At 37.6% G+C, this 13,211-nt stretch overlaps 1 long non-coding RNA gene across 1 annotated transcript; it reads left to right on the forward strand.

Annotated features, from left to right (window-relative positions):
• The first annotated feature begins 607 nt into the window (after window positions 1-607).
• Window positions 608-12,922, forward strand: LOC132343579 (uncharacterized). The gene is made up of 3 exons (XR_009492483.1): window positions 608-686; window positions 11,838-11,918; window positions 12,649-12,922. It is a non-coding gene; the product is annotated as an uncharacterized lncRNA (long non-coding RNA).
• The last annotated feature ends 289 nt before the right edge of the window (window positions 12,923-13,211 follow it).

Consider the following 13,211-nt stretch of genomic DNA (forward strand, 5'->3'; position numbering starts at 1 on the left):
TCAAAATTTAAAAATCAGCATCATCTTGTCTTTGCAATTTTGGCTGTTAAATGATTCCCATCATTACCTAAACACAAAACTAAAGAAATAGGCAATTATATTTTTAAAATATCGGTTAAATCCATTTCTTTAAATTGGACTCTTTTCATATGAATTGATTTCTCAAGAGAAAAACTATCAAATCTTCTTTTTCTATGAAAAGACTAAATCATCTGGACTTTATCATGTATTCACAAATCCAAAATATCTGAAAGTGCAGATATCACACTGTGATTGGTGAAAGAAGGCAGAATACTTGGCTTGTGACATGAAGCAGTGCAGACATGTGTGATGACTCCTGTGGTGCTGGATCAAAGGTACCACATAAGCATAGGAATGTCATGGCCATTTGTTCCATTCTCATCCCAGTGATTTATTTGCAGGTCACTGGAACATACATCAGTGGCTAAAAATATGTAGGCATATTTCTTCAGTGACGTTGCTTTCTACTATTCACTGTATTAACCATCTGTCTCCTAATGTCATCCAAACCCACACTTATCTATGTAAAGGACCATGATGTCATAATGGTAAACAGGATCTCCCCAGAAATACTTGCTCTCACCACCAGCAACACCTGAATCCCTTATAAGAATCTGTTAGCAGCTTATTGGCTTATAAGAGAAATGGAAAGATCGTTCTTAAGAGTAAGTTCACAAATATTAGTTTACCTTAAGAAAAGTCTAAACACAGAATTACTAGATTTCTTCAACTTTCACAATTGCCAAAAATAAAATTTTAAGTATATTGATTAGCTTAATTCTGAGACTTCCTACAGTGTTAGCATGAGGTCTCTCATCACTCATCTTCTGTCAGCTGATCACCTCAATAATCCATCTCTGGTTACCTGTGTAGGGACATAGGTTTTGTGCAGTATTTGTAACTCTTTCCAATTCTTATTACTGCATATTGCAATTATTTAATGTGAGACTAGTTGATGTCTGTCATAATAAAGAATTGTTAGAGAAAAAAATGCTGTCTTTTGCCACCTTCAGTCTACTACTATTCAATATCAAACAACACTTAAATCTTTCATAAAAGGGTGTAAGTAATAGTTTATGTCAACCAGAATAATTCAAACTGCTAAGAGGAACAGAAATTAGGATGATTTGGCAAAGCATGAAAAGCAAATGGGAACCAGAAAGTCTCAAGAAGCAGAGTTTAGAAAAGGTTATAAAGATATAGGAAAGTAGGAATATGATACTAGTATTGTGGTTTTGAAAATGTTTTCAAAGATAACCCAATTTTAGCTCACTGAACAACAGTATTTTGATTCAATTAGATAGCTCAGTAAATAGCAAAAACCTGTAGCTGAAAGTCCTCCAGGTAATTATTAAAAATTTTAAGTGTGTTTGAGACAATCATGTGTCTAAAAACAAAGCCAAATTTTAGTTTCTCATGTCAACTTAATATCAAGTAGACTAGAAGTAAAAAAAATATTTAACTGTTAAGACACTAACATATGTGGTTGAGAAAGATTTTTCAATTAGGATGTGTGACTTAGCTTCCCAATGTTAAGAGTAAAAGAAGGGAGAAACTAGATTCCTGTATTTAGTTCTGAGATTATTCTTTAATTCTACAGATATATCTTGGGTATCAATAAAGTTCCCAATAGTGTAAAAACATGAGTCAAGCTCTCTCTTCTTGAAGAGTTCACAACCTAATGGTGAGAGTAACACACAGGCAGTTAATGAGGCACAGATGTAGAAAATGAACTTGTGGACATGGGGTGGGGGCAGAAAGAGAGCTGGGGACAAACTGAGAAAGAAGCATTGACATATATACACTACAATGTGTAACAGTAGAGAGCCAGTGGGAAGCTGCTGTACAGCACGGAGAGCAAACAGTGTAGGGCTCTGTGATGACCAAGAGGGGTGCAATGGGGTGGTGAAAGGGAAGCTCAAGAGGGAGGGGATATAGGTATACATACGGCTGATTCACAGTGTTGTACAGCAGAAACTAATACAACATTTATTAATAAAGCAATATCCTCCAATTAGAAAAATAATAGAGTAACTAACAGGAAGTGAAACAGAGGCCAAGTGTTTACCTCTGTGTGGGGCAGTTGGTGGTGGTGGCTTAGTCACTAAGTAGTGTCCACTCTTGTGACCCCGTGGACTGTAGCCTGCCAAGCTCCTCTGTCCATGGGATTCTCCAGGCAAGAATACAGGAGTGGGTTTCCATTTCCTTCTCCACGGGATCTTCCCAATCCAGGAATCGAACCCAGGTCTCCTGCATTGACGGCAGATTCTTTACCATGTGGGGCTGTTAGAGGTTTCACAAAAATCATTTGCTAATTTTTATGAGAAGATTTACATGATGCGAATCTTGAGGTATGGTTCAGAGTGTGTTCCTACAAAGAGAACAACCGGAGCCTGGGTTAAGTAGCAGAGAATGAAGTGTTCACAAGTCATCTCATTGCTTTCAGTTTAGAACAACCCAGTTTAGAGCAGTTTTTATCTCTTTCTCTCATACAGTACCACCTAGAATTATTTGCTTTATTAGCTTTATGAGCAAACATTGAGCTGTTAAAGAATGATCAAAGTAAGACTGTTTATAGAGACCAAGGGACATTGAGGTATCCTAATGATCTGAGACAATAATACAGTTTCAATGTGATGAACTTATAAATAGGAGTCTGTATGTATCTTAGAAAACAATTAGGTCTCAAATTCTGAGATTCAAAAAATTACCTAGTCAACACTTTAATGTTGTAGTCTTGCTCTTGGATTATTTAGAATCCAATTTTTTGTGTGTACTGAAACCACCCCATGGTAGCAAGTTAGCTATGTTCTAATAATTCCTGAGGTTATTACAGTACTATTTCTCAGCAGATAATGCACTGAAGTGTTTATTTTCCAGGTCAAGAATCTTTAAGCTGCAATAGTGTACACAATGAGTTTCAGATTATTATAATGTCATTAAAACAAATTCTAAGAATATACCTACTTGTAAAATTCTAATTAGTGTGATTACTATGGAATTGGAAATTATTCTTTAAAAAAAATAAGAACTTATTTTGGAAAAAAAATCAATGGTAGAATAAGAAACTGCCAAAGTAGCCATTCAGTATGATAAAATACCATTCCCTTGTATTCTGCTGAATATGTTATTTTTCAGATTCAAAGATACCACATTAAAGATTACTTTGCTGAATTTTTCTAAGAAAAGCATGATATAAATAACTCCAAATCAACAAAAGAGGGGGAAAAAAATCTAAGAAATGTAGACAAATGAGCCAAATTAGAACCATTAAGAACTGATTTGGAATTTAGTTAGAATTATATGAGCCCATACCTCAACATAATAAAAGCTATATATGACAAACCCACAGCAAACATTATCCTCAATGGTGAAAAATTGAAAGCATTTCCTCTAAAGTCAGGAAAAAGACAAGGGTACCCACTTTCACCATTACTATTCAACATAGTTTTGGAAGTTTTGGCCACAGCAATCAGAGCCAAAAAAGAAATAAAAGGAATCCAAATTGGAAAAGAAGAAGTAAAACTCTCACTGTTTGCAGATGACATAATCCTCTACATAGAAAACCCTAAAGACTCCACCAGAAAATTACTAGAACTAATCAATGAATATAGTAAAGTTGCAGGATATAAAATCAACACACAGAAATCCCTTGCATTCCTATACACTAATAATGAGAAAATATAAAGAGAAATTAAGGAAACAATTCCATTCACCATTGCAACAAAAAGAATAAAATACTTAGAAATATATCTACCTAAAGAAACTAAAGACCTATACATAGAAAACTATAAAACACTGGTGAAAGAAATCAAAGAGGACACTAATAGATGGAGAAATATACCATGTTCATGGATTGGAAGAATCAATATAGTGAAAATGAGTATACTACCCAAAGCAATTTATAGATTCAATGCAATCCCTATCAAGCTACCAACAGTATTCTTCACAGAGCTAGAACAAATAATTTCACAATTTGTATGGAAATACAAAAGACCTCGAATAGCCAAAGCTATCTTGAGAAAGAAGAATGGAACTGGAGGAATCAACCTACCTGACTTCAGGCTCTACTACAAAGCCACAGTCATCAAGACACTATGGTACTGGCACAAAGACAGAAATATAGATCAATGGAACAAAATAGAAAGCCCAGAGATAAATCCACGCACATATGGACACCTTATCTTTGACAAAGGAGGCAAGAATATACTATGGATTAAAGACAATTTCTTTAACAAGTGGTGCTGGGAAAACTGGTCAACCACTTGTAAAAGAATGAAACTAGAGCACTTTCTAACACCATACACAAAAATAAACTCAAAATGGATTAAAGATCTAAACGTAAGACCAGAAACTATAAAACTCCTAGAGGAGAACATAGGCAAAACACTCTCTGACATACATCACAGCAGGATCCTCTATGACCCACCTCCCAGAATATTGGAAATAAAAGCAAAAATAAACAAATGGGACCTAATTAAACTTAAAAGCTTCTGCACAACAAAGGAAACTATAAGCAAGTTGAAAAGATAGCCTTCAGAATGGGAGAAAGTAATAGCAAATGAAGGAACTGACAAACAACTAATTTCAAAAATATACAAGCAACTCCTACAGCTCAATTCCAAAAAAACAAATGACCCAATCAAAAAATGGGCCAAAGAACTAAATAGACATTTCTCCAAAGAAGACATACAGATGGCTAACAAACACATGAAAAGATGCTCAACATCACTCATTATCAGAGAAATGCAAATCAAAACCACTATGAGGTAGCATTTCACACCAGTCAGAATGGCTGCGATCCAAAAGTCTACAAGCAATAAATGCTGGAGAGAGTGTGGAGAAAAGGGAACCCTCTTACACTGTTGGTGGGAATGCAAACTAGTACATCCACTATGGAGAACAGTGTGGAGATTCCTTAAAAAACTGGAAATAGAACTGCCTTATGATCCAGCAATCGCACTGCTGGGCATACACACTGAGGAAACCAGAATTGAAAGAGACACATGTACCCCAATGTTCATCACAGCACTGTTTATAATAGCCAGGACATGGAAGCAACCTAGATGCCCATCAGCAGATGAGTGGATAAGAAAGCTGTGGTACATATACACAATGGAGTATTACTCAGCCATTAAAAAGAATACATTTCAATCAGTTCTAATGAAGTGGATGAAACTGGAGCCTATTATACAGAGTGAAGTAAGCCAGAAAGAAAAACACCAATACAGTATACTAATGCATATATATGGAGTTTAGAAAGATGGTAACAATAACCCTGTATATGAGACAGCAAAAGAGACACTGATGTATAGAACAGTCTTTTGGACTCTGTGGGAGAGGGAGAGGGTGGGACAATTTGGGAGAATGGCATTGAAATATGTATAATATCAAATATGAAACGAGTTGCCAGTCCAGGTTCGATGCATGATACTGGATGCTTGGGCCTGGTGCACTGGGATGACCCAGAGGGATGGTATGGGGAGGGAGGAGGGAGGAGGGTTCAGGATGGGGAACACATGTATACCTGTAGCAGATTCATTTTGATATATGGCAAAACCAATACAATATTGTAAAGTTAAATAAAATTAAAAAAAAGAATTATATTAGCCCTAAGTTTCTGTCCTGAAGTTTTGAATAGTAATCAAGAATAAATCAAGAATGAAAAACAGAAGTATTTTTTAATAAAGTAATTATCAGTTATTTTGGAAACAGTAAATACCAACAAATTATTTACAGATGTATATCAGTAAGCTGCTTCCACAGAAATACACATACCAGACAACCCCAAAACTCAGCAGTGTATGACAGGAAGAATTTATTTCTCATTCACCTGGCAAGTTCTGGGCAGCTGTTTTCAGAGAAGATCGAGAGGGATTGTATTTAGATTATAGGTTTGTGTCTACTCCATGTGCCTTTTGTTCTCTGGAAACCCACAGGCTGCCCACGATAGGCCTTTCTCTTGGCAATGACAGAAATGCAAGAAACCAAGCGTCAATGGGTTTAACTCTGTTTTAGTTTGTGCCAGAAGACACACTACATCCTGGTGTTAAGAGCACATATGATGACTCTGGCTAGATTCAAATCCAATTCCCCACTTACTCTTTGGCCTTGCTAAGAAACTTCAAAAGGGGATAGCTTATAAAATGTAGGTACATTCCTCTCATGCTTTAATAACTATGTATATACTTGGAACACTTTGTCATTATTACTATAGTCTCAGAGTAGGTTCTGTAGGAATCTCCAGAATGTCATAGCTTATTTTCTAAGTCCCACAGATTGCAAGCTCTTTGGGTAATGGTTTCTTTCTTTCCTCCCTGTGGTTACAGAAAAGAGATGGCTGACCAGTTGACTGATGGTGTTAGGAAGTATAATGGCAGCTAGAAGACAGTAATGGCACCCCACTCCAGTACTCTTGCCTGGAAAATCCCATGGACAGAGGAGCCTGGTAGGCTGCAGTCCATGGGGTCACTAAGAGTCAGACACGACTGAGCGACTTCACTTTCACTTTTCACTTTCCTGCATTGGAGAAGGAAATGGCAACCCATTCCAGTGTTCTTGCCTGGAGAATCCCAGGGACGGGGGAGCCTGGTGGGCTGCCATCTATGGGGTCGCACAGAGTCAGACACGACTGAAGTGACTTAGCAGCAGCAGCAGAAGAAGACAATAAAGTTGTTGCAACTTTGAAGTTAATGAGACCTCCATGAAAGCCAACCTCCAACTCTAAGTATTGACCTGAAAAATTGCACTCACAACATGAAGGATGACACATCTCCTGAGATGCTATGGCCCCAGAGTGTTCACATGACAGAACAAAAGAATAACTATTTTCTTTAAATGGATGACATTGGTTAAAAACTCAAATGGCTAGTATAAATCTTTCAAAACTTATGCAAAATCCAAAGAAAGCACATTTCTCACTGACTCTGAGTAATAGTAGCTTAGAGATAAAAATCAGCATTTGAATGAGACCCATAAGTATGGATGTGCTTCCCAGGTGGTGCTGTGTGTGCTTAGTAGTTCAGTCGTGTCCCACTCTTTGTGTGTGCTTAGTCCTTCAGTCATGCCCCACTCTTTGCTACCCAAGGACTGTCCATGGAATTGCAGGCAGATTCTTTACCATCTGAGCTACCAGGGAGGGAAGCTCTCCAGGTGGCGCTAGTGGTAAAGAATCTACCTGCCAACACAGGAGACCCAGAGAGGTGGGTTTGATCCCTGAGTTGGGAAGATCACCTGGAGTAGGAAATGGCAACACACTCTAGTATTCTTGACTGGAAAATTCCATGGACAGAGGAGCGTGGCAGGCTACTGTTAGTCCATGGGTCCCAAAGAGTCGGACACAACTTTGAGATTGAGCATGTATGCATGCTTTTGTGCTATTAATATATTTATTATCTAGCCCTTTCAGAAAGTTTACCAACCTCTGATTTAAACAGTGGGTTTTGGCATAAGTTAATTTCTTTGTTAGTTTGATAGGTTAACTATTTTTTTCTCAAATAATTATTGAAAAAATAGATGCAACCTAACAGTCTAGTGGGCCTTAGGAAGCATCACTATGAACAAAGCTAGTGGAAAGGATGGAATTCCAGTTGAGCTATTTCAAATCCTAAAAGATGATGCTGTGAAACTGCTGCACTCAATACGCCAGCAAATTTGGAAAACTCAGCAGTGGCCACAGAACTGGAAAAGGGCAGTTTTCATTCCAATCCTAAAGAAAGGCAATGCCAAAGAATGCTCAAACCACCACACAATTGCACTCATCTCACACCCTAGCAAAGTAATGCTCACAATTCTCCAAGCCAGGCTTCAGCAATATGTGAACTGTGAACTTCCAGATGTTCAAGCTGGTTTTAGAAAAGGCAGAGGAATCAGAGATCAAATTGCCAACATTCAGTAGATCATCGAAAAAGCAAGAGAGGTCCAGAAAAACATCTATTTCTGCTTTATTGAATATGCCGAAGCCTTTGACTGTGTGGATCACAATAAACTGTGGAAAATTCTCAAAGAGATGGGAATACCAGACCACCTGACCTCCTGAGAAATCTGTATTCAGATCAGGAAGCAACAGTTAGAACTGGACATGGAACAACAGACTGGTTTCAAATAGTGAAAGGAGTACGTCAAGGCTGTATATTGTCACCCTGTTTATTTAACTTCTATGCAGAGCACATCATGAGAAAAGCTGGGCTGGCTGAAGCACAAGCTGGAATCAAGATTGATGGGAGAAATATCAATAACCTCAGATATGCAGATGACAACAACCTTATGGCAGAAAGTGAAGAACTAAAGAGCCTCTTGATGAAAGTGAAAGAGGAGAGTGAAAAAGTTGGCTTAAAGCTCAACATTCAGAAAACGAAGATCATGGCATCCGGTCCCATCACTTCAGGGCAAATAGATTGGGAAACCTTAAAATCGGTGGCTGACTTTATTTTTGGGGACTCCAAATTCACTGCAGATGGTGACTGCATTCACAAAATTAAAATATGCTTACTCCTTGGAAGGAAAGTTATGACCGACCTAGACAGCATATTAAAAAGCAGAGACATTACTTTGCCAAAGAAAGTCAAGGCTATGGTTTTTCCAGTGGTCATGTATGGATGTGAGAGTTGGACTATTAAGAAAGCTGAATGCTGAAGAATGGATGCTTTTGAACTGTGGTATTGAAGAAGACTCTTGAGAGTCCCTTGGACTGCAAGGAGATCCAACCAGTCCATCCTAAAGGAGATCAGTTCTGGGTGTTCATTGGAAGGACTGATGTTGAAGCTGAAACTCCAATACTTCTGCCACCTGATGCAAAGAACCGACCCATTTGAAAAGATCCTGATGCTGGGAAAGATTGAGGGCAGGAGGAGAAGGGCATGACAGATGATGAGATGGTTGAATGGCATCACTGACTTAATGGACATGAACATGAGTTTGGGTAACTCTGGGAGTTGGTGACGGACAGGGAGCCTTGGCGTGCTCCAGTTCATGGGGTCGCAAAGAGTCAGACATGACTGAGCGATTAAACTGAACTGATGCTTTGTGAAATTGGAAATTTGAATATTTTTTTATAGTAACCTAGCACCATCTTGTGGAATATTACATAAACTGTCAGAAAATTTTATTGAACTACTGTTGCTGAGAATGTGGCATGCTTTGGTCTAACTTCTAAATTTTACTGAAAATAATGTGTAAAAAAAAGTCCAATGTTTTGAATAAAAATAATTTATAAAAGTTAGAGAATATCTTACCCAAATTAAGATTATTAATTAACCTTATCCAGATTATTTTCTGGATAAGGAAACTGGTCTTCCATAATCAAATAACTTAGTATACTTCCATAGTAAGTTTAATAGTGGAATTTTAGAATTTGTCTATGAAAAATGAAGGTGCATTTATATATATGAGCATGCATGTTTAATGTATGGAGTTACAATTTTAGTAATACTTTTTAAAAAAATCAATTCAGGAAATTTTAATAGAACTTTTTAGTTATAAGAATTTTAGATTTACAGAAAAATTGCAAAGGTAGTAAGTAGGGCTAATTTTCATAGACAAAAATATGAAATTACTTACATGGATACCAAAATTGTAGAGATGAAGTTATTTGGGTTATCATGTTCAGTTCTGCACATGTAGATCAGGAGGAACAGAGAAAAACTGGAACATGTTAAGAAGAATAATTTGCAAATAGGTAGATGAGATAATGTGATTCAGCAAACCATTCCACCCAATAAGCTGCGGAGGGGACTGGGGGCTGATAATTGTGGAGAAAACATGGTACCAGATTAGGAAGTGAGGCTTTACGTGTCTCAGTGGCTGCTCTGGGAAATGTGGGTTATGCTTCATTTCATGCAACCGTTAAAGTAAGAATGAGTTCTGATGGACCAAAGGTGTAGGAAGACAGTTGTTTCATGGCAAAGCACATCATTCTAACTGAAAACAGAAAGAGCAATCTGATGAGTAATGAGTTTTCTGTCATAAGGGATACTCATTCAGAAACATCAGACTCTCCTTCAGAGTTTGGTATGGCAGGGGATACTGTTCAATAGAAAGTTAAGAGACGAAATTTGCTCCTGAAACCACTATTATATATTTGAATTTTTATATTTGTGGTATAGAAATACAAGTGGGATGTAGGTGATTCCCAAACCATGACCAGCAAAGGGTGCTCATTTAAAGGTTAAGTGTATTCTGATGTATCTTGTTAGATAGATGCCACTTGTGTCTCACTGACCAGGAAGGGCAGACAGGAGGAAATCTGTGGGACATTCTGGAATTTTTGAACATGCTCAGACCTGATGAGGATGTTCTGGACTCTGCTGGTGGAAAATGTCGGTCAGTGTTTCTCTAAGAAACCAAGGAGACCAGAGCAACTGTTCCAAGAACATCCCTTGCTTTCTCATTGACATTTCCTGAGTTGAGATACTATGAAATGTGGAACTTCATAAAATCCAACGCTGAAGACAGTTATTAACATCATAGGATGACTTTGTATCATAACGATAAGAGCAAGGATTTCGTCCTAGTAGGCAAATTTGATTTTTAGTGCTTTCAGTCTACTGTTTTAAATCCAAGTGTGCTGAGACCCATTTTCATGTCTACCACCCCTCACAGGATTACCTCAGATGCTCAGTTATATGCTTTGCACACTGTGACTCTGCATACGAGGCCATCGCCCACTGCCACGTGCATGCCCTCATCACCCTGCTCGGGCTTGTACACACAAGGTCGTGCTGCCCCACTGTGGGGACGCCATTCACACCGAGTCCTCAGGGTCAGATGCTCCACACTGGGTGTGCAGGGTCACCCTGCTCAGCCCATTCTGACTTCCATCCTGTGCCTTCCTCCCACATGCATTTCTTCCTCACCCTGAGTGGGCTGACTCGCCACATCAGATCTCTTCCCTGCCCGGATTCTCTCCTAACTCTCCTATGATACTGCTAGCTTAGGGCCCTCTGAGTTCAGCTTCCTTTTGTCTTTGTTCAGGCTCTGCACCAAGCTGCCCTTCAAGGCAGATGGCCTTGTATTCTTTAGTCTCTCTCTCTTCCTCTCTCTCCCTCTCTCTCTGTCTCTGTCTGTCTGTCTCTCTTTCCTCCCTACATTTCACTGCCCTGTCTAAAGCTTTAGGACTAAATTGCTCTGGAAAAATATTTAGGAATGAAAAGAAAGGGAAGAGAAAGGAAGAGGAAGAGAAAGCACACAGCTGGTTTGGTTCCACAATGCAAACAGCAACAATGACAGAATCAACGACAGATTTAGGAAATGAAGTGTTGTAAAGGCACATGTTTATATATAGAGGTTATTTATATACAAACTGAGTGTTTGTAAATTGGAAGTCAAACGATCAATGTATTCCACTGAAAACGCTCCCAAATTAACTAAGACAATGCTGTCAGAAAGAATAATGTATCCAGGAAAAACATCAGAAAGGATAATGTAACCTGAGTCCACAGGTCTCTATAAATAAACCTTACCAGTCAAATCTTCAAAGTTAACTTTTAGCATATAAATGGTATGCACTCTCAGAGCAAAATATACCTTTTCCTAATATGAGAAACTATATATTTTGAGTAAAATAGAAAAATAATATTCAATAAAGCATTTATCACTGAAGTTTCTAAGCCAATGAAAGTTTACATATGACTTCTCAATGCCATTCTTATTTCCGTTCAGTGGTAAAACATGTCTAATTCCCATCTTTAGCATATGTCCAACTCTCATCTTTAGTGCAATCAATTGACTATTTACACTTCATCAAAACTCTAGGCAACACTGTTTGCTATTTCTCTGATTGAACTGCATCTCTTATACTAAAACTCACGTTTAATTAGGTATGCATTTTGGAGAAAGCTGTTTTTAATGTTCCATCTACTTTCCTGATGTCACTCACTTGAAAAATCAATTCAAGAAAGGTATTGTGAGTAATTTTTAGTATTATCTATTAAGTTTTACTGTACTTTTTATAGTTAAGAACTTAGAATTAAGAACTAACTTAATGACATCTGTCAGAATGTGTACTTCTCTGAAAGCTTCACTGTTAGCATTTTTTCCTATTTGCACTTTTTATTGCTTTGTGAAAGCCTGCCTAGTTAGTCAAATAAATTAAATTTAAGTATTTTTGTAAATTGCTTAAATATAAGTTGTATTTTGTAACTTTTAAAAGGTATATAACTGTTAAATAAAGGAAAATAAAAATACTTTAAATTCTCTGGAAAAAATTAAAATATAAGGCAAACAGCACCATCTACTGATAAATCTACTTATTTATAAGACAGCTTAATTTTAATTCAATGAAAATTAAAGACAAAAATGACAGGAAATATGATTCTATTTATTCTGTGGCCATTCCAAAGATTTTAATTCCTAGTCTGTTGTTGATGGTTGTTATTGATACAATGCAAAAGAAAATAAGATCCATTTTATTAGAAAGAGGTTTCAGTGTGCCAGCTACCAGCTTATTGCCTCTCAGTTCCAAATCCATTCCATTCTTGACTGTATGGCTTGTGGAGCTGAATCTTAAAATCATTTCTCTTTCCAGCCATCTAGATGGCATCATGAGGGACACAGCAGGGTAGGAAGGACCGTCTCTTATAATTCCCCTGTGCTTTTCTTTTTTTTTTTTTTCCTTTCTTGCTTCTATAGCATTCAGCTGACAAGTGGGACACACAGCTGAACTTACTCCCAGTGAGCTTCCATGACACATCCATGGACTTCTTCCCAGAAAGTTCTGCAGGCAGCACAAGCGACTTCTCAGCAAGTCCAGCAACACCCTCCCTGGGTGACTGCCAGCAAGAGCAAAAGATGGGCTCTCTTGAAACGTACACAGAATTCTTACTAAAATAGACTATATCCTGAGCCTTAAATAAACTCTCAGTATATTGGAAACAAATGAAATCATGCAAACTATTTTCTCTGACCAAAGTGGAATTGAATCACAAATTAACAAAGGAGAGCTATCTGCAAAATTCCCAAATGTCTAGAAAAGAAATGATATCTCTAAACAACCAGATGTCAAAGAAGTTATAAGAAAAAATTTAAATATTTTGAGCTGAATGAGAATGAAATACAACATATTAAAAATTTGTGAAATATCATCAAGGCTGCCAGTAATTGGTTGTGCACCTATTTGAGACAGCCACTTAAACTCTCAGTCTCTTCATTTACCTGACCACAGTTAGCTGGCTGAGTTGGGTCTCTTCCAACTT

The sequence above is a fragment of the Bos taurus genome, chromosome 2 (genome assembly GCF_002263795.3).
Source record: "Bos taurus isolate L1 Dominette 01449 registration number 42190680 breed Hereford chromosome 2, ARS-UCD2.0, whole genome shotgun sequence".
Classification (NCBI taxonomy): domain Eukaryota; kingdom Metazoa; phylum Chordata; class Mammalia; order Artiodactyla; family Bovidae; genus Bos; species Bos taurus.